General features: G+C 35.7%; 1 protein-coding gene across 3 annotated transcripts in view; it reads left to right on the top strand.

The window, feature by feature from the left end:
- acj6 (abnormal chemosensory jump 6) overlaps positions 1–20,653 on the top strand; it is a 65,500-nt gene that overhangs the window by 7,669 nt on the left and 37,178 nt on the right. Inside the window, exon 1 of one of the 3 annotated variants that reach the window (XM_053768671.1) lies at positions 18,634–18,808. The exons of the other annotated variants lie outside the window; for them this stretch is intronic. The gene's annotated coding sequence lies outside the window, so the exon portion shown is untranslated. Of the gene's footprint in view, positions 1–18,633; positions 18,809–20,653 lie in introns of those variants that run through there. 3 annotated transcript variants of the gene reach the window in all.

The following is a 20,653-nucleotide window of genomic DNA, read 5'->3' as shown; positions in this document are numbered from 1 at the left end:
GCTCTCAAAACGGCCACAAAACAAGCACGAGCTCACTAACGCCACCTACAACACCTCTAATTTTTTACCAACATTTCCAAATTATATAAGCAACATCATTATCCAAAATTAAACGAAAATTAACACGTGCGCCGACGAAGCTAAACAAATAAAAACATATATAGGATAAATTTGTATAAGCGGCTATATAGACCGGTGTGGCCGCTTGGTTTTAATGCATTTCTGCTGTGAATGTCGCCTTCTCGTTTCCCCTTTTCGCGCATAGAGCGCGCGCGAGCGAGACAGCTAGCGGCTGCCGATGCTATCTTATTTTATTCATGGTAGCCGGAGTTAGGCGAGACGGATAATATTGGCGGGGTGGAATTTGGAGCGGGAAAAGTGGGATAGAAGATCCCTCTTAAGACCGTAGTCAAACAAATCGCAGTCGAGGGTGAGTCCAACGATTGTTATACGACTTATGTAGTAACGTCAACGTTCATAAAAGAAAATGATAATAAAAATAAAAAAGTAGAATTCAGCTATTGAAACAAACTTTGGAGCCACGCAATCAAGTTCATAGCTTCGACGTTTTACTATAGGAATGCTGCATTTATGGCTGGGACGCTCCGAGGCCGTGCGCGTAAAAAAAGCCAATGTTTTAGTATACGACTAAGATTTTATGACCGGCTGCTTTAAGTCAACTCTCATCGGGATTGCTCTTGATTTCCAACACTTGACTTTAGTTGAGATACTGAGGATATTATTTTTATAATGGGTAAAAATAAATAAAATGTTCCGATGCATTTAACAATAATTGATAACTTATATAACAGTCACTATTGAAACTAGTGATTTGTCATTGTTATTTGTTGTTCGACTTCGTATTTTTTTATTCACATTAAAGTATATTGAGTATGTACGTTTTTTTTTTATTTTATTCAACACTAGCTTTTGGCCGCGGCTTCGCCCGCGTGATTTTAATTTCTTAGAAGTAATGAAGTAAAATCTCAGTAATTATTGTATCGCGTGTTCTGTAAGTCTGGTAAATATAACTTGTACTATGTCAAACGCCTCATTTTAATTTCTTATTTTATATTTTATATTTTTGTTTTTTTTTTTTTTAATTTAACATTTGGAACTGATTCGACTTGATGGCAATATGGCTATCTAGTACGCTGGTCTTTGCAGAGCTTTGTATACTTTACACAACTACCAATAATATAAGACAATTGTTTACAGAGCATTAGATCATTTTTCACTGAGAAATAAAAGTCGCAAATCTAATAAGGATGTATGTTGTGACCTGAGACGTTAGTCGAGGGCCGCAGACACACGAGTTATGAGTTATGAATCGTAGGTTTAGGGCATTATACGACACCTGCCTACTAAAATAATAGAATAACATACAATGTCTTATACATAAATAATTATAACAACGACCATCAAATATTCATATTCGCAGTGTGTTCGTGTTTGAAGCGGTGGTGGTGTAATGGTTAAGACTGCTTGTGGATCGAAAGGTCCCAGGTTCGAATCCTACTCGTGCCACATGAGTTTGTATACCAATCTGACTCATGTATAGTAGTTTTCATCGACCACCACTTGCTTCCGATGAAGGAAAACATCGTGAGGAAACCTGCACACTGGTTGATTATTAACTTGTGTGTGAAATGGAGAAGGCAATGGCAAACCACTCCATTAATAATGCCAAGAAAGTTGTTGTGTGTGTTACATTCCACGTAATCACCACGAACCTCAGCCGCATGAGGAATACGACTATGAAGAAGAGTTCGTGTTTTATAAAAATAGAATCACTTTTTTGCATTATAAATACTTATTATATAAAAATAACTATAGTCATTGTTGTCAATATTGATGTGATACGACGGACTGTACTATATTTATATGTATGCAGCGATGTTGTGATATTGATTTCGAACAGGTTATAATAATTCCCAAGTGAATCAATGTATTTTATACAATTTTTCAAGTATATTTTTTGTACCGATTTTTGTTCTATTACGTATGTGTTCACTTATAACTTCAGACATTACATCCATTCAGATCAGGTGCTGTATAAATAAATGTATGTAATATATGGATGAGTTTTTTAATGTGTTTTCATCATCATCATCAACAAACAGCCATTTTAAAATAAATATATTAGGACAAATCGCACAGATTGAGCGAAAATCCAAAGTAACGTTCGAGACTTGTGTTATGGGATACTAACTCAACGATACTATATTTTATAACAAATACATATATAGATAAACAAACATCGAAGACTCGGGACATTCAGAAAAAGATCATTTTCCATCATGACCCGACCGGGGATCGAACCCGGGACCTCTCGGTTCAGTGGCATGAACTTTACCACTGGCGCCACCGAGGTCGTCAATTTAAACCGCACTGCTGGAGCACTGGCCTTCTCTATAAAAAGGAGTATAGGCCATGACCCACCGCGCGGGCCCATCGCTGATTTACGGGTTTCAACGACTGCAAATACAGACCATATAGACCATTATGGGTCATTGAGTTGACGATTTTTGTTTTAAATATTTTTCGAGTGCTAGACACTTAAAGGAAGAAATGCGTACAAAAATCGACGTTTAGGTTTTGCCAGTGGAACGTCACACGTAAATGAGTAATGTACCGAAAAGCTTTGATGTTTTTTGAGGCACGATTCGCGTCGATCGAAAATGTGATCATCCATTCGTTAGCGCTGTGTTTGCGCTGGTTCCGAAACTAAGCTCAGTCATGCATGAGCCTTGCAGTATTATATCATGTAGATATGAACTGTTGTATGTAGTTTGATTGGATAAAATAATATAAAGTTATTTAGTTAATCAAAGAATTGAATTAAATGTCACACGTTGGTCAGTTTTAGTATTTATAACGTCACGGGTCATAAGATAATAGAAAAGAGTATCTGAATTTATCTTCTTCATAGTCGTCAAACACACAACTTTCATGGCATTAGTAATGGAGTGGTTTGCCATTGCCTTCTCCATTTCACACACAAGTTAATATAATCAACCAGTGTGCAGGTTTCCTCACGTTGTTTTCCTTCACCGGAAGCAAGTGGTGATCGATGAAAACTACTATACATGAGTCAGATTGGTATACAAACTCATGTGGCACGAATAGTATTCGAACCTGGGATCTTTCGATCTACAGGCATTAATCTATTCCATCTCAACCATTATTACACCACGACCGCTTCTGAATTATACTGATTGGAAAATTATCAATTATTGTAGGTAATTCAGTTCGACATATTTTCTTTTAGTATTATTTCATTATTTGTTGTATATATATTATGTACATATGTCTGAATATGTGTATGTATGTAAGTACACCGATATATACTTAGATATTTATATTTATTGTTTACTTGGCGCCCAACGTGGGACGGTATCGTTTGTCTAGAACTGGCGAAAAATAACATTATATAATTACTACTTATAGGTGTGTTATTAAAGCGATTGAATTTTTTCAATTCATTTCGTGGAAAACATTTTTACACACACATAATATTTAATACGGCGTATATCAGTAAAAATATCAATATAATCGAATTATAGTGACGTGATGTGATGACAACGTGAAGTGATGACAACAAAAGTGGATTGTAGCAGATAAATTTGGTCACAATATTCTCCATTCTCTAAACAAAACGCAACAAAAATATAGGTGGACGTCAAAGCCCTAATTATATTAGGAAACTAGCGTCATAAATGGAGTTTCGTGACATTAATTTCGCCAAACCTCTCGAGCGACCGCCCAGTTGTAACGTTAGGTCAATCTAGGTAAAGATTGTTACCTACATGTAATATTTTTGTAGGTTATGAGTAAGGTTCATAGTTTGTATCAGTTTTCTTCTTACTTAAGTAGGTATCTAAAATCGAGTTACAATTTAACAGAAATATCAAATTTAGTAAAGTAAATAAGAGGATCTCAAAAGATAATATAAGTAACGCAATAAATCTTAAATTTCAAGACAATCAACTTGTTACATAAGTACTTACCATCGAACGAAACATAGGCTTCAGACTGAGCAAATAAACTCACAAACACGACTTAATATCGACCTAACAGCATTAAACTTAGATCTCAAATTGCCTTACTAAAATTTAGGAAGCGGGCAAACAAAGGAGGCTTTTGTACTGCACACTATTGTCTCACATTAAAGGCGAATATCCTTTGTCGTGGTCCAACAGAGTGTAAGCATTTGTGGATCGCTTTCAGCATAGTGTGCAAACGATTTTAGCCTTTAAAGGTACGTGTAACAACTCGGCGATATGACAAGGCGGAATAAAAATATTTTTCTGAAAGACAAGGGTCATAAATAATTTAGAGGTTTAGTTTTGTTTGAGAGAGGAAAATTCGGTTTAGCTTCAAATGTCTTTCCATTTCCCGATTAAGGTCTATTCCACACATCTTGGCCGTGCCGGGGCCGCGTTGCGCCGGGGCCAAACCGTGCGTTCGAGTATAGCTAGAATTTATATAATCTCGACGACAAAATGATATATTAACACGTCTATTGTCTGTATGTGATCACGGACCGCGGTCGCTTTACCAACCAGATGGTTCATCTATTACGAACCCAACATGAGAAACCTTAAAAAAACAAAGCGCTTTTAATGTTTAATTTAAATGTAATAAATGCAAAACATAACTTAAATTTATCGAGATGGCAGTTTCCACGCTCCATAAACAGGGACGTTGGGAAACTTCAACGAGTATGTAGGAATACTTACGAAAACCTATTAAGTTGAGATGTTGGTATTTTAATAAGTGAACACAAGTCGACGGCGCTTGGCAAACTTGAAATTAACTTGGGGCTCCTGGGACCAGTTCAACATGAATAGGTGCCATTGTTGCTTGAGCCACGCTACCTAGATTTACATTCAGTTTTGTCCACAGCACTGTATTATATACTTGAATTGGCTACTTTCCAACTAGTCAAATTAGATACTATTTTTCTAATGTCATAAATATAAAAATATGCATGTAGCTCGTATGATCGATGTGCTATGTCGTTACGATTGAGTCAAAATGCATAGATACCTTTCTTTTCCATTCGCGTCTTTTTGTTCTTTACCGGATCCGGTACCGGATCGGACGCTGACTCACCGGATCTGTTGTGTTCAAAAACACGCCGGATCCGCTGGAGCGGATTTACTATGGTATACCACATAGGCTTTAAAATCCGGAATAGCGTTGGCAATCTTCATAATCTGGCAATCTTGTGTCCGACTTTGCCCAGCACATCATTCAAAAAAATATATTTTAATAACCAGAAAATCTTTTTTCATATTTTTTTTCCAATCGATAACAATCTATTTCATTGTGGATCACAGGTTAACAATGGTATCTCAAAATTTTATCATTCTTAGGGTGAGTTGCATCATCAGTCAACTTTGACGTTAACAGTTTAGATAAAATGACGAACTTTGTGTTTTTGAAAAGAAGAATGGTGCACCCACGTCATAGACAAAATGACGTAAGTAGTTTGCGTTTTTCTGTGCAGGTTAAAGCTAACATCGACGTTGAAGGGGGCAACCCACTCTTATAGCCGGTATTGTCGGTGATCATTTATTCACAAGGAGTCTGCTATACATTCCTGCAGCTCGATATCTCAGTTATTCTCTTGCCCTCTTGGTTTAGATATCAAACCATTGTCGGACCGAATATTACTATTGTCCGACCGAATATTGCTGTTGTGAACCAAATATTCGGCTTCGGTTTCGGCAAACATCAAAATCTTGTTTCGGTTGTAATTACGATTTCACTCAATAAATTTCAGCGAAACTATCAACACGACAAAACCAATTCTATTTTATATCAATAGATGTCTCTACGGTGAAAAAAAACCATCATTCTTTTTTAATAACATTAATAAACGAAAGTTTCGGTTACGGCCGAAAATCACAAAACTATTGAATCGGTCGGAAATCAAACATTCTAGCAAAATATTATTCAATTGAAAACAACAGAGCTAGGAACCACTTTATAAAATATCATATTGTAATCCGCCTGATAAACTAACTGCTAGGTAATTCTGCCTGGTAAAAATAACGGTAAATGATATTTTTTCAATACATATATCTATATAGCTATATAGCAAGTGATGAAACATACCCTTAATTTATCATCATCGCCAATGTATCATATTGACTGTCCATAACCTGTTGCTTGTAATAAAATCTTAAATGGAACTGAGATTCCATCCTTTAATACTGCCGAATGAATAAGTGTGTGAATAATTTATAGCATTCGCGGCGCGTTCCATATGATATCTGCAATTTTACGGGCGGCCTTATGCGGCGTACTAGCTGAGCGACGGCAAAATGCCCAACGCGGTGCGGTGCGTTGTGTATGAGCGATTCAAGTGCGTGTGCGTTTTTCATACAAACTTTCACCCCCACCGGTCTCTGGGGGTGGAAATTTGAGAAAAGTTATATTGTTTAAATTCGGGTCTTTAACTCTTATTCAAATTCAAAATTATGTATTCAACTTAGGATGATATACATATTATTATCTTATAGATGTCAAAAATTTGATTTAATAATAAGTCTACTGCGGACTGCGAACCAAACGTTAGATATGCCTGAACTATATGCGTGACAGACATACCGATATTAATATATAAATAATATGTGACGTTCCACGATAAAGGTAAAGGTACCTTTATCGTGGAATGTCACATGAAGTCGCTAATGACGTTTCACTTGCCCTTTTTATGGCCATCTTACGTTTGTTTGAACGTAAGATGGACAAAATCAAAATCAAATCAAAATCAAATCATTTATTCAGAAATTAGGCCTTCACAGGCACTTTTTCACGTCATATTCTAAATTAAATGATGTTTACCAAAGCTACAAACTACTAGCATTTCGGAACGACCACTGCTGAGAAGAAATGACGAAAGAAACTCATTCAAACAGTGTTGGTCCCTATTATGCCAGAAGGGCTTACCATTTTTTAAATATAAATTTATGTATAATTTTTTATCAGTAATTTAACATGTAAGAACACAATAAAGTACATGGTCAAAAGTTATACTGAAACATGTTATGACATGAAACATAACATAATATTAATATTTATTATTACATAATAAAACACAAGACACAAGAAACAGAAAAAGCAATAGCAACTACGGACTTCTCCCGTGGAGGGATCTCATCCAATCAACAAGGATATCCCTCCATAAGGACTTTTATCAACTTAACGTCACATATTATGGATATTTTAGACGCATCGCGTCTCGTCGCTCTGCCATATCGCGTTTGTCATTCACGTAGGACAGGGGGTTATTCGTTACCATTTTTATGAGATCCCGCCGTCCGCCGAACGCATAGGTTCACACTCGAATTTGTTTATGAAATCCGCCGGATTCAACTCATATTTTTATCTAGATTTAACGCATATTTTCACAACATATTTCACCACCTCGGAAAAAAATAAGTTTGTGGTTTGTTATCGGGATATTGAAAGCGGATTAATATTTTTTTTAAAAACCGATTGTCTTATGCCGATGAGCTCCTTTTTTCTTTTCTATTCCGCCCTTCCAGCCAGTAGTTAAATTGCAAGAATGTAGTGCTGGTCCTAACTCCAAACAGAACATTTGTCGCATCGACCTTTGGTACCTTCTCGATCCCCTGCCAATCGTGTGCTCCGCTCGGTCGTGGATCCTTGGCGCAAACTCGAGAAACCGGTTGGACACGTAGACGATTTGGAAGTGTGGGGGCGGGGCAGCCAGGATACCTTTAGGCTTTTCCTTGCGGTGAATAAAAGCTCTCATAAAAACTACGCAATGTGTCTGGCTTATGTCCAAGTATATTATCCGCCTAAAATTAAAAGACTACAAATAACTAGGATGTCATTTTTACGCACGTGACATCTTAAAATGGGAGTATAATGTGTTTAGCAAACTATATACCTAAGTGAATATTATGTAGGAACATTGTACATACTATTTTTATATGCCCTCCGACGTAGTAAATAGCAGAGTGGATGTCTTACTGTCATTTTGGCACTATACTTACATAGAAAATGAGAACTAATTCGAAATGAACCTGGCCTTGAAATTAGGTAACACTTTCAACTTTTACGAATCTAAAACTAGCGGGGATAAAATGTACACATTATGGAGAGGACAGAAAAATTACTGTAACACCGGTAAATAATCGATGTAAAATATTTTTTTGAAGACTTTCGAAATTAGTACAATGCTATCATTGTCATAATTAACATTAATGATGAGACACACGAGGCGGAAATATCGCGCGCGTAAAGTCTATTCCAAAAGCGATATCTTACTCTTGAAGTACACATCGGTAACTTTAAAATGTCCAATAAAAACTAGTGTGAGTTGCGCCGTCTAGATAAAACGCAAGTTAAAGTTAAGGTAAAAGTTGGCGGTGCCAATTCCTATAACCCTAAAATTTCAAGCAAGTGTTGAGAAAGTTGCTGTCAACATATATTAACGACAAATTTCATTAAGTAAGTTCGAGACTTGTGTTATGGATTATAATGTAGTATGAATTCGTACTTTTATCGTCAAAAACTGACGTCACAATTCTGGAGTCAAAAAACACGCTATAATTTAATGAGAACAAAATAGTAAATAGCGTAATTAATAAAACGACGGTGAATTAATGCGACATTTAATTTTCTTGTTTGCTTATTTAAATACTTTTGTACATTTCCTTATAAAGCCAATTGTGGAAAAACTTGGCAGTGTGAAAATACTTTAAAATAAACAAATGGCGAGCATTAAAATGATTATATTTTTAAACATGCAACTTGTAGGTTACTTTTTATTACAATATATAATATAGTGCACCTATAAATTTTGCGTGTAGCTGTGCAATAAATAAAATTGCTGAAGCATTTCCATTATTGAAGTCATTAACCGTAATTATCTACATTGTGGGTAAAAAATTTACTTTATCCTGTAAGCCGGGTTTCAACCACTCGAGCACCCACCCGTGGGAGAGCGCAGCTGGCGTCAAACAGCGTTGTAACAATCGAATAACTGGCAATCGGACAGCCCCAATCGATTCGGAAAGAGTTGTATTCGATTATAAGTAATTAGTTGCCGGCCGCGGCAAAATATTTCGGGTGCGTTTGTCACATATCAAATTTTTGGTCTTTATTTCTAGGCCTACGTATTTAAGTGTGGGTTTACTTACTTATGGGGTAAGTTTTAGTTATTAAAGGTCTTTTATATTACTAACACAAAATGGAACTGAAATAAAGATATATTGAGTATTATTATTTAAATACAATTACCGTATCTTGTTTAGGCCAAAAGTCATCAAAATAGGATTAGCGGCACAGCTGTGAAAGCGTAACAGACAGACAGAATTAGATAATGAATCCATAATTCCATAAAGTATGGATTCAGGCTGACGTGGCGTCAGCTGGATTGGTCGAAAAATTTAAGGCAGATTTGTATAACATCGATCGTTGGCTTGGAGGCATAGATCAATAAAAAATAACATTTGTAACAAGAATATGTGATAATCGAGCAACTGAATTTTCTATGATCGATTCTTTCATCCTATTCTACTAATATTATAAATGCCAAAGTTTGTGAGGATGTATGTGTGTGTGTATGTTTGTTTCTCTTTCACGCCTTGTCTTTCTTTCTGTAAATATCTACTGTACTAATTGTTATGAAATTTTGTACACGGGTAGAATATAATCTGGAATAACACATCTTTTTATCTTGAAATTCCCACGCGAGCGAAACCTCTGGGCGCAGCTAGTAATCTGTATTATACGTCTATATTTTGTCTATGCGTCTAAGGTAAGAATAATAGCGAATTTGAAGTTCGGGATATGGTTTTGTAGGTCCAAATCTATGTGATCATTCGGATTAGAAATTCCTGTTCACATTGCCAGAGGACATTTTACAAAATTATATCGTGTGAACCAACGGATTAATTCGCATAAAGTAATTGAAAATGTGACTTCACTCCACTGTAATTTAATAAGTTAAAAACAAATATAAAATCCATAAATAGGCCGCCGATAAACGTTTTACATTACATTGTAATTAGGTAAAACGTGTAGCAGTTCGGTTTTGTGTTCTAACTATAAGGTTTCCTATAACACCGTGTCACTGAACCTCATATGGCGCTCCGCCCCTTAAACAGCCATTGCTAGCCAAGCTTGTGTTAAGTTTAATACCCGCTCCACAATATCGCCGAACTCTGACAAATGCCGACGTGAATAAACAAACAATCGAACAATGTGTAGATTACATGAACGCTTTTATGTCGAAACCACGGATTTCAGCGAGCTGTTTTCCGATAGTGTATATAGTCGGCAGCTTTGTTTACTACCTTAAAATGTAATTTTGGTGATAATTTTGTTTTTCTACAATAGTTCAGTTGAAATTCGGCTCACCTTAGTTTTATTTATGAATGAAATAGGTTTTAAGTTAAAAATACAACCTGATTTTATTTGTGCTTATAAACAAAAATTTTGCAATTATCATCGACGCCTTATACGAGTATAGAGGAGCATTAGATAATAATATCATGGCCGAAAGCGGTCGAAAATATATAATGTAAGACTATTTTGAAGACGAAAGTTCGGTTTCAGTTCCGGTCAAAAATCACTTTTCTATACAACTTCGTTATAAATAGGTCGGCCATTATTAATGTCTCAAAGACAGGTTGGACGAACGAAGGACGAACAATTTGAGATTTTGAAAGACGAGTCGTGTTTTCAGACGGAAGGTAACGCGGCTAGGTGATGTAACAATTATGTACACATGGTTAGTTTAGAGGACAATACATTACTGTGAAGCTTGACCAGGTGCACCCAGGATTTGCACGTGGCTTTAGTCCCGATGGTAATGCATAATTGTGATATACAAGTTCTAATGGTGGAACAGAAACGGCTCCCAAAGATCCCTCCAACCGCTTACTGACATGATATCTTGGTGGATACTGTTTTTTTTGTCACGCGTTGAATGAAACAATATCTCTCTAGATTTTTTATTTTTTATTTACCTATATTGTTCTAACTCCCACTTAATTACTTATTTAAAAAAGGAACAACAGTATATATTGACGCTTATTTTCCGTTCCTAGTGAACAATTTTGAATTCTTTTGCATAAATAATATTTTTGTAGATGGCACCGTGGGAACGCTCCGCATATGGTGCAGAATTTTCTATGAAGTCAGAAGACTTGCCTCGCGTAAGAATGGGTATTTTATTCTTCGTTATTATTGTATTTTTACCCGAAAAGTTTACAAATAATTGTTTACACGAGTATTTTGACTAACTAGCCGTTTGTGCCGGCTTCGCTCGCGCGTGTGAAATCATTATCCACCTCTAATATACCATCAGGATTGCCTGATGGTATTGACCATCAGGCGCGTATTAATTACACACGTAAACCTGTCTCTCCTCTCTGCCTCCTGCCTGCAGCTTTGGTGGTGTAGTGGTTAAGACCTGTGGACCGAAAGGTTCCAGTTTCGAATCCTACTCGTGCCACATGAGTTTGATACCAATCTGGCTCATGTATTATTTTCATCGACCACCGCCTGCAACCAGTGAAGGAAAACATCGTGAGGAAACCTGCACACTGGTTGATTATTAACTTGTGTGTGAAATGTGTAGAAGGCAATGGCAAACCACTCCATTAATAGTGCCAAGAGAGTTGTTGTGTGTGTTTCATTCCACGACCACGACCCTCAGCCATGGAGGAAATACGACTATTCAAACCTGCCTCAGGAATCACACAATCTATAAAAAAATCCCCGCATCAAAATCAGAACTCAATTCTGTATTTGCATTCTTAATATAAGTAACAGATCTTTCTTATATATAATAGAAACAATAAATAAGGACCATACGGGCGCAGCAATTGAAGACTGTCTTGTCCATAATAATTTAATTTCTGTGCGTAATATTGATTTAATATTTTCAGTAATATAATCCGTTGCGTAGTTGTTAAGATCTAACCATGACACACATGACAGACAGCGGGAATCGACTTTTTTATATTATGTAGTGTAAGTATTATTTTAACCATTACAAGTTTATATTTAATTTCGCCTGTACCGATGTAGTCTGCTGTGGGTCTCAGAGCGTTTCGACCGCTGCGGCCGCGCTGTTATTAACGATCGGTAAATTTTTTTGAGGAAGGAATCATTTCCGAAATCAATCAAATTGACATTATCACAGTTTCATTATTTTAAAGTCAGATAGTAAAACTAATTCTTGTCCTTGTTAACATTTGAAACTCTGAGAAACGCCCGTAATTCAATATTGCATGTCAATTGTCACCTACTTCCGAATGTAATTGAAGTGAAATTTTCCATGTCGCTGCAGTTTCCATGAGTTTAATCCAGGATCAGCTCCCGACGAGGCAACTCCTCAACGGTTTACTTCACGGACATGAAGTTTGTCACGAATGAATACAACAAGACCTCGCTGACGACTGAATCTAAGTGAGTTGCTCCAGTCGACTTTGACGCTAACTTTAACCTGTGCAGAAAATTACAAAGTGCGCCATTTTGTCCTGCGCGCCGTCGTCGTTTAGATAAAATGGCGTAAGTAATTTGCATTTTTCTGTGCAGGTTAAAGTTAACGTCGAACGTCACAGTTTCAAATTTCAGATTCAACATTCTTAATAATTAATGTGTAAAATGTGTGTTATTTTGTAGATAATCTTCAGAAATCTAAATAGCAGATGCTCAATTCATACCCTGGTTAAGGTTTAAAGACATTATTTTAAAGTTTTGAATGTCTTAATAAAAACACTACGTGTTTGTCTTTATACAATAAAAATATTACTAACAAACCTATTACTACTAACAAACGGTTGATCGTAAACATTGATGTGTTCATAATTATTCATCTAAGGATTATATAGTTACATTACTTATTGATGTCAAAAATTTACCTAAAACATAAGTCTACCGCTGACTTCCAAAGCGTGGGTGAAGAAGAAGCGGCGCGACAAACTTCACCGCAACGTTTTCTCCAAGGGCGTCTATTAACAAATTATGTGAATCTTATATTTACTACCGGGCCATCCCGGCTTCGTTCAATTCAATTCATTTATTTGGTATACAATTGGTAGGATACAGGTGATACATGTTTCACCGTATTGGTATACGAAATTGAAGCATAATGTTTTGTCATGTAAAAATTAAATTAAATCATTTATGTTCCATGTTCTTATAAAAATTAGCAAAAATACACTCGTCCCAAAACGATAAAATTATACATTCATAACACAGATCAATATGGACAAATAATTATTAGTGTTTATTCAAAAAATCAATGTGTAATAAGCATTCAAAAAGTTTCTTATAAGTCGTAACAGTAGTGCATTTATTAATGTACAATCGATTCTGAACAAGACAATCGAATGTAGATTTTATTTGGCATTACACAACAATTAAAATTTCAATCATTTATTCAGAAATTAGACCTTCACAGGCACTTTTTCGCGTTAATTTTTATATTAAATAAATATTTCTCACAAGCTACATAGTAATGACATTTCGGAACGACCACTGCTGAGAAGAAATGCCGAAAGAAACTCATTTGAACAGTGTTGGTCCCTAACATGCCAGAAGGGCTTACCATTACATTTTTTTTTCTGATAACATATAAAAGTACATAATGTATGTAGTCAAAAAGTATATCAAACAGGCTATGATTGTGATTCGTGTGCTGATGTGAAACACAATTAACTTACACAAAATTTGAAATTTCAAAACATTACAAATCTATTACTTAGAAGAGCTGTTTTTATATCTGGTCGTTTGTAAAGATAGTCGCTGCATAACAACATAATAAATTGCACACATAAATCTTCCCCAGGAATCACACTATCTATTAGTGAAAACCGCTTTAAAATCCGCAAATAAATGCGTTAGTATTTGAGGTTATCGCGCACATCGACAGACGCGGTTTTCTAATATTAATTTAAAATTTAATTTAATTTTCTAATATTAAAAATGTCGAGTTTATGTGGAACACTCGGAAGTGTTGAGAGATTTAAAAGAATTACAAAACTTTGGCGGATAATGTCTAGAAAATTAGATCCCATTAAATCAAATAGCCATTTCTAGAGAAAATGCAAATATTGCTCCGCTTTGTAGCTTAGCTCAACCAAATCGGTTTAATGTGAGCGCGGTACACAGTAACGTGGTCTATTGAACGTCTGCAAATTTACAGTTCTGTTTAAGTGGTCTGTTTATAACTAACTCGCTTAACGTGTAGTGTACAAATCGTGCATCCAGTTTTAGAGGACCCGTTGTTCCGTTGCGTCGACGCAAAGCGTTGCTTGCGTTTTTGGGGCTGGTCAGATTTATTGAAAAAATGCTTTAGATTCTGTAGCCATATAAGTATAGTACTTAAGAATTATATGTTATTAGAAAAGCTATGTTCTTATGCTCTATTCTAATTATTATAAATATTAGTTATGCCCCGGGATTTCGCACGTGGGAATGGGAATTTCGGCATAAAAATAACCCTATATGATATTCTAGGTTATATATTCTACCTGTATACCAAGTTTCATAACAATCTATCCAGTAGATTTTTCGTGAAATAGTAACAAACATATACACATGCACTTCGGGACTCAAAAATAAAACGTCTCTCTTTCACGGGTTTACTAAAAAAGATTTATTTTTTAATAAGTAGCACGCTTGTCATTTTTAACATATATTCCATACATGATAATATAACTTTCACATATACCCGTGTCGTATATACATAATTAAATATAAAATAAGGTGTAAAGAGCAAAATAAAAAAAAAAGTCAAAATTATCCCTCGAAATCTGCGGTTAGCTGCAAAACAGCAACATTTTCGATTGATATTTTTGAACAATACTAAAAGTACAGCACTTAATATAAAAACTGCCTTTATCAGTCATAACTGGGCCAGGCCGGGGCTCAGGTGGTGGCCAATTAGCTACGCGTGCGGTGCTCACTTGCTATGATTTGGGGACACCACTTCCGGTTACATGGCACGCGATCGTAAAGGCGTGCCAAACATTTTTTTTTTCTGTCAGCACTCGATCGCTTGTACGTTTCTTTTTTTTGGATAATTTTTAACCATGTGTGTTGTTATGCTATAGGGTGGTTGACAAGGCAAAAGTCAAAAGTATGTATAATTTACATAATATAGACTATAATTATTATAAACTATAACAATGTAGACGGATCATTAAAGTTGTTTGGATGGAAGTACATTTTATTAAATTTAAAAATCACAAAAACAAATTCAACCATAATAGAAAACTAAAATTATGTAACAAATTTAATTAAGAAGTTATTACCGTATACGTATTTATATAATATTTCATGTAGATGCCGAATGAACATAGCTTTTGTTGCAAACGTGTTACCACGTTGTGACGTCACTTCTACGTGTCATTTAGTGTGGAGCGTTTGGACGAGTCCAAAAATGTGTGATTCTATTTTTGTCATATCTTTGAAAGTATTATCCCTGCCACAGTATTTTTTCACTGATGTTTCTATAAATGTAAGGGCTTTAGAATAATCATAAAAAGAAAAATTTACAACTAGCCTATTAATAAAAATATAAGCAAGAAACAATAATGGAATATCCTTCTGGCATAGAAACCCGCGCTGTTTAAATGATCACTTCTACGTGTCATTTAGTGTGGAGCGTTTGGACGAGTCCAAAAATCTGTGATTCTATTTTTGTCATATCTTTGAAAGTATTATCCCTGCCACAGTATTTTTTCACTGATGTTTCTATAAATGTAAGGGCTTTAGAATAATCATAAAAAGAAAAATTTACAACTAGCCTATTAATAAAAATATAAGCAAGAAACAATAATGGAATATCCTTCTGGCATAGAAACCCGCGCTGTTTAAATGACTTTCTTTTGGCATTTCTTCTCAGTAGGTTTCGTTCCAAAATATCAGTGGCTTTTAGAGGAACGAAAAGAAAATAAATTACTAGTAAGTACTAAATTACTAAGAGTGAAAATGTGCCTGTGAAAGTCTTAATTTCTGTTGAAATGCTCAAAATGCTAGACTTAACTTTTTTACAAGCGTTTATTTAGTTTCACCTGTTCCGTCTCGTCGCTTGTTTGTAATCAAATCTTGCAAGTTAAATTACATTAATATTCTCACATTTATTTGTCAACCATGAGTCATAGGGACCAACACTGTTCAAATGAGTTTCTTTCGGCATTTCTTCTCAGCAGTGGTCGTTCCGAAATGCCAGTAGTTTGTAGCTTGTGAGAAATAACTATAAATATAAAGATTGACGAGAAAAAGTGCCTGTGAAGGTCTAATTTCTGAATAAATGATTTGAATTTGAATTTGAATTTCATATTATTTAGTCGAGGAGTTCATGTCTTCCACTCATAGCAACACAGATCGGATTTGCAAGTGAGAAAATAATGCAATTATTACATATTATTGAAGTTACATTAATCTGTCATGGCCTGATAGTGTGGAGACGATATATTCGCTACACTATCAGGCCATTCAAGGGCCATTCAATTCATTCAAGATGAAATTCAGCAAAAAGATAGATTGTGACCACACAATCTATCTTTTTGCTGAATTTCATCTTTATTAACTTAGTACAGTAAATATTAAACAAAAAATTATTTATTGGCAGTTTCCAAATGTTAGCGAAAGTGCACCGTTGGGTGTCCATCGAACTAGGCGTGAACCGCTCATGGATGTAAGCAATTTGTTGCCACCTGTTTAAATCATCCCGCCATCTTGTTCGTGGTCTACCTCGACGCCTGCGCCCTTCGGTAACCCATGTTATGGTGATCTGTGTCCATCTCTCTGGCGGCATTCGGCAAATATGCTCCGTCGTCCAATTCCACTTGAGCCTTGCAGTCTTGGCGCTCATCTGTGTTTCTCACCCTATAAATTCTTCAACACTATGCCGCGCTCCATTGGCCGTTGGCAGAGCTTGAGTCTGAGTTTTTGATCCTCGGTCAGTTATCAGGTTTATATGTATATAAAAGCAAAAAACACTCACTCACTCATCACGAATTTTCGAAAACTACTGAGCCCATGAGGATCAAATTTGGCACGAAGGTAGATTGTGACTAGGAGATGTCCGCTAAGAAAGGATATTTCGAAATTCCATCCCTAAGAGGGTGAAATAGGGGTTGCCAGTTTTTAAGAACTGAAATTCACGCGTGCGAAACCGCGGCCAAAAGCTAGTTAATTTATAAAATTAACTATAAATTAGTTCGTTTAAAATCAGGGCTATTAGTTCCCAAGTACGTAACTTTAAAATAACTACGTTAATATATAAGTATATTTTTCTCTGGATATCAATTTTAAAGCCAAGTTCTCTCTTCTCTCTCTCTCTCTCTCTTTAAATTCTTCGAAGTCCACTTAAGCATATACATGTATATTTACATAAAGTGACCGGGCAAGAAAATCGATTGAATCCTGTAAAAAGAGTTGAATTCCTTAAACAGCTCTGAATTGGCCGTCGCGCTTAACAGTCTCCTATCGACTAGGAGCGATAAAATAAAAAGTGTAATGTTTAAATAACTAACGAATGCACTTATATCGCTTTCAGCTTCAGTTGCACCAGGCAAGTTTACGCAAAGTTCGCCATTTAATCCAATCTACGGCGGCGCACATTTTAAAGTTTAGTGTGTCAATCTCAATACAAGACTTATTATTAAAAATGCAGTCTCGTTGAGAGTTCTCATGGTAATCATACAGGATCATACAGTTTTATTATGTGTATGTTTACATACGGTGCTTAGAACCCGAGGTATTGATAACAATAATTTATTAACGGACGCATGAAATACACGCGAGCGAAGCCGCGGGCATGACGAAAGCATAAAAAAAATCGTCAACTCATTTCACAATAATATAAATACATAACGACATAAATTTAAATGCAATGTTATCGCCCATTACTTTAAAAGTGTTTATTTTAGAAAAAATATATATTTAATTACTGTTATGTGATAAAATAAACGAAAGTGACAATATATAATATATACATATCTATACTTCTATACTATTATTATAAAAGAGGTAAGCGTTTGTGAGTTTGTATGTTTGAGGCGGGTAATCTCCGAAACTACCGAACCGATTTAAAAAAAATAGTTCACCATTTGAAAGGTACGTTATCCAAGATGGCTATATTTTATCTCAAAATTTCCACGGAAGCAAAGCCCCGGGCAACATCTAGTAAATATATAAAGTACCAAGCTGTGTCACACATTTTTTTCTATTTGTTCTTATGGTTACCTCAGAGAGAGAGAGAGAGAGCTTGAAGCATTACGCTTGCCAAATATTTATAAATATGTTTTTACGTGCAACAAAAAAGTTAAATTAAGAAAATCAAGTAACCGGTTTAACTCGCAACTATTCTCCACACTAGTCGCATTGTGGGTGAACACAATCTGTGGGAACAAAACAGTCTGATTTATTTATGTGGACGTCGGCAATTCTCTACCTGAGCGGTGAGGACAAACTCACGCCGACAGCCTGTCAATAAAGCCAATATAAATCTTGAAACTTTGTTAAGTAGCGGGCACAATTTATCGATTCCGCGCGACCTTAGCCCCTCCATATGTCACTTTTCATCGGATATTGATAGTCGCTGACACAAGCCCCCGTGACTTCCCCTACGACACCCTAACCAAGCTAAAATTACAACGGCATCCGCAATAAATATTCAAATTTCGACCTTACGCATCTAAATATAAGTGTGTGAGGATTTTTCATTAGTGAAAAAATATAATGGCACGGTGACATCTAAGAAAATATTTTCTCGAAACCGCAGTGAGTTTCACGGGTAAGCATAAGTGGATTTATTTTTTGCTTTGCCAAATGCGACCTTTTCATAACAGGGATCGATCCGGTCAAGGGATTGTGCCCCAAATCCGGTAAATCCGGCGGTTCTTGAGTGAAACTGAGTGTAGGGTATTACCGAGATCCTGTTCTTGAGCATTAGTGTTGTTTGTTTTTTATTTAATTCTCCTATCTGACTTCTTTCTTTTGCAACTGTGATTCGTTTATCATTTGATAGCACCTAATAATACAGTTCTTTTTTTAGTTTATTGACCACGCCATTTCTGCATTTAATATCTTTGAATGTTTATTAAAAATATACCTATATCAAAAAAAATAAAAGATTTTAACTTATGATCTTGTAACTTTTACTCCTCTGTTAATGCTGCAATAAATATTTCATCGATCTATCTCAGATTAACATAACATTATTTAATAATTCAAGTTTTTATTGAATCTGTTGGTAAAATGTGATATAATTAATAAATTAGAAATATTATGAATAGAGTTGAATCAATTGTTTATCGATTTAATTCCTGTCTGTGACGCCTGTAAGAAAATAAATCACACTAAAAATTTTCACATTCGTTAGTGATCGACATGGAATTAGTAGGTACTCCGTTAATAAATCCATGGTGATTTTACAGTCTATGGAATGCCTGAAATTGACCCTCTTAAAGGCAATGCTTTTGTTGTCCGTCAGTTGTCAAGGTTTCCTCCCTATTCGCCTCGTAGGTCGTCGACGACGTCCACAGGAGATAACGAAGTGGTTGGAATTATATATTATACTATTCTTGAGCGGGAACTACAAACCTCTTTGAAAATAGTTAAAATAACTTATGTATCATAATAATTTTTACCTACTTACATATTCATATAGATATTTTCGTCTATGTTTTTATTTATTTTTTCCATTTGTGTGGTACAAGTTAAAAAAAAAAAGCACCTAACAATTTTTTACAACTTTTATTATATTCTTGTAATAAATTAATTATAACAAATGGCGAAACGGTGGTGGGGTAATGGTTACGACGCGATCGTAAGGTCCCAGATTCGAATCCTACACATACCACACGAGTTTGTATACCAATCTGACTCATATATATTTATAGTATTATTTGTTTATAATATTATATTAGTTATTGACGAGCTCGGTGGCGCAGTGGTAAAGTGCTTGCCTCTGAACTGAGAGGACCCGTGTTCGATCCCCGGTCGGGTCATGATGGAAAATGATCTTTTTCTGATTGGCCCGGGTCTTGGATGTTTATCTATATGTGTATTTGTTATAAAATATAGTAGCGTTGAGTTAGTATCCCATAACACAAGTATCGAACTTACTTTGGGGCCAGCTCAATCTGTGTGAATTGTCCAAATATATGTATATTTTTTTTAGTATATTTCATCGCCACTTGCTTCCTGCACCCTGAACCTGCACCCTGATTGATTATTAACTTGTGTGTGAACCATTAATAGTGCCAAGAAAGTTGTTGTGTGTGTTTCATACGACGTACCATGACCATTAAGCAAATACGACGACAATACGGTGAAAATGAAAGAAAAAACTAAAAAAAAAAAACCAATTTGATTTCCCCACTTGTTGGCCACCTCTGTGTTTCGCTCGACCGGAAGTAGTACAAGATGGCTCGGTCACGTCACATGCGGGATTCACCCCGACTTCCGGCGCTCCTCAAACATATCAAACACTAGTGTACCTAAACTATCTATAGAGCACGCGCTAATGGCATAAACCCGTCAAAGTTTGGGGATCGACGAATAAAGAATATATTTACGGGTCTGTCCTAAAATAAAAAAGTACACTGATGCCGTTTCTCTTAGGTATATAATAAAT

This window comes from Plodia interpunctella, chromosome Z (assembly GCF_027563975.2).
Source record: "Plodia interpunctella isolate USDA-ARS_2022_Savannah chromosome Z, ilPloInte3.2, whole genome shotgun sequence".
Classification (NCBI taxonomy): Eukaryota; Metazoa; Arthropoda; class Insecta; order Lepidoptera; family Pyralidae; genus Plodia; species Plodia interpunctella.
This window is presented reverse-complemented; position numbering and strand designations above follow the sequence as displayed.